Source organism: Sciurus carolinensis, unplaced genomic scaffold (assembly GCF_902686445.1).
Source record: "Sciurus carolinensis unplaced genomic scaffold, mSciCar1.2, whole genome shotgun sequence".
Classification (NCBI taxonomy): domain Eukaryota; kingdom Metazoa; phylum Chordata; class Mammalia; order Rodentia; family Sciuridae; genus Sciurus; species Sciurus carolinensis.
In genome coordinates this window covers 1615496-1618227 of record NW_025920126.1, presented here as the reverse complement: position 1 = coordinate 1618227, position 2732 = coordinate 1615496, and the positions used below count along the sequence as shown (strand labels likewise).

The window sequence follows — 2732 nt, the reverse complement described above, 5'->3', positions numbered from 1 at the left end:
TAGTCACAATTGCATCCACATGAAATCCCAGGTGGAGGTAGGAGGATTGTGAGTTCAAAATTACCCTCAGTAAAAATCAGGTGCTAAGCAACTCAGAAAGATTCTATATTTATTAAAATACAAAGTATCATTGGAGATGTGACTCAGTGGTTGAAAGCCGCGTAGTTTAATCCCCAAATTATATATATATGGAAGTGAACTCTATCACTTCACTGAGGTAAAGAGACCATAGTTCTCAAAACTGAAATATGTCTGGTGTGAATGGAGATGTTTGGATGTTTCAAATATAGAATAAGTTTTGAAGATGTAGTTTATATATACTTCATTATATATTTTATTATTAATTTTATATTGTCAAACAATGATAACCTGGATATATAGTTTTATTTTATTGCATTTGATTTTACCAGTTCTTTCTACCTTTTAATGTGAATATTAGAAAATTTAAATTTACAATTTTTCTTCTAATTTATTTGTGTTGAAAATTGCTGCTTTATGGATATTTTTCTTTTTTGTTAGTTTTTCATTTATAAAAATAAGTTTAATCTTTAATCATAAATACAGCCTTTAAATTCATTTTTTACACATGAATGTCTTTAAAAGAAGTATCCAAAGCATTTATTATTCTTCTGCATTCTGCTTCTCAGAAAGTACTTCTGAGGTAGATTTGTTCCAGATTCTTATTCTTTTTCTTTTCTTTTTAGAAGCAGGCAATTTTGTGTCCTCTGGTTTTTTCTTTTTCTTCAAACAGCTAAGAGGATTGGGGCCACTTATTTTCTTGTGCTTTTTTCTTTTTCTCTGTTCAGGGTTTTTCACTAAACCCTGTTACTGTTTGAGTTGCTTGATACTTTCTCATGCACTGAGACAAACTGATCTGACTCTATAGCTTTGACAAAGGCTATTGTTTTGGGAGAAGGTTTGTCCAAGACTATAGTGTTCTGAATAATAAACATGAGAGGAACGACAGGCTTTTTCTTTACTTTAACAGATAAATTCTGATCCTGGTGGTACACAGCTGTGTCTCCCCCATAAGGTAGCAGGGCAGCTGCTCCCGCAGCTGGATGTGGCCCCGCAGGGCCGCCTAACACAAGATGCCATCCAGCAGAAACTGGTACAGGTCGCGGACTCTGAAATTGTTGCAGAAGAAGCCAAGATGCTTCTTGGTGTGTTTCTGTCTGGTGATCTTCATGTCCGGTTGACTCAGACCAAGGCCACCAGACAGAAAGCTGCAGCATAAGCCTTATGCACGCCCAGCTTCTGCAATGGATATTTTTCTTGATCAAAACCCAGTCTGACTCTTCATAGTAGTCGAGAGCAAAAAAAGTTAAATCGAAATTTAAACTAATGTTTATTAACTATTTTATTCATGAAAAACACACAATTAATAAATTTAAATGACCATATAGTTAAATGGAAATATCATCCTAGCTAGTCAAGATCCCAGTAATGCAAGGAAACCCAGCATTAAAATAGCTGCTGCCAAAAAAAAAAATAGCTGCTGCCTGAAGCTCTGGGTTCAATTCATAGTAAATCAAAAGTAAAAGAAACACATAAGAACTGGCTAATGTGGGGTATGCCTATTATTTCAGTGATTCAAAATTTTTGTGACAGAAGCCAGCTTCTGTCATGTACTCTGGTAATCCCAGTGGCTCTGGTGACTGGAATAGTAGGATTACAAGTTCAAAGCCTCCTCAACAGCTGAGCAAGGTCTTAAGCAAGTTAGCAAGACCTTGTTTCTAAATAAAATAAAAAATATGTTGTGGATATGACTCAATTGTTTAGTACCACTTGGATCACTTCCTCGTACTGAACCACCCCATACACAAATAAATTTATTCCCATAAGACCAGTGTAATGATCTTCAATTAACTTAGAGGTTATTAGTGCCCTAAGAAATATTTTTACTATTTTTCCATTGTGTAATCACATGGAAATTAAGATGGTCATAAGAAATTGCCATGTCTATTTCTTGCCACTCTGATATTTGACACAGGCTGTTGGAATGGAGGACTCAATACTTGACACAGTTCTGTTGATCATCCTCCCTCTTGGGGGCCATAGTCGTGGCATGTCTCAATGTGTAGTAGCTTTTTAATATTAATAATCAATATATCATTAGAAACTTGTTGAAAAAAATATTGGGAAGTTTTTACTGTGTTGGGACACAAAATAGTGCACAATGAAAATTTAGCAGTAATACTTAGATAAAATATATAAAAATAAAAAATTGTGGCTGTGCTTGAGTTCAAAGGAGACTGTTATTGCTTTAGTATAATAATAGATGGATCAAGGGATATTCCTCTGAGCTTGGATGCGGTGTTCAGCCTTTGTTGCTTTCCTAGTTTCAAAAGTTGATTCTAGAGATACTTTATATAATAAAAATATTTAAGTTAGTCATAAATATAATTTGTGCTTTTCCTATGTTTAGTCTAATTCTTTGAAAATCAGAATAAGATTGTAACCTGCCATTATATAAAATTAGAATAGACTAAATATTAATTATAAGTTGATTTTCTTGCCCTTTAATAATAGTAAAAACTTTTCACTGTTAAACACTGGAGTTCATGGTGGGGGTGGTTTCTCAGAAAATCGAGTAATGTGTTTGTTCTGAAGGTTAAAGGCTGGCACATCATAGTGCCCTCAGTTTAGCTGGGAGACAAGCTTGTTTTAGTTTAGCTGGGAGATGAGGTTGTTTTAATCTAGCTGGGAAATAAGGTTGCTTTGGTCTGGAC

The 2732-nt window shown here is 34.6% G+C and overlaps 1 pseudogene; it reads right to left on the bottom strand.

The window, feature by feature from the left end:
- Positions 1-572: 572 nt before the first annotated feature.
- Positions 573-1189, bottom strand: LOC124973944 (rRNA-processing protein UTP23 homolog; annotated as a pseudogene).
- Between the last annotated feature and the right edge of the window lie 1543 nt (positions 1190-2732).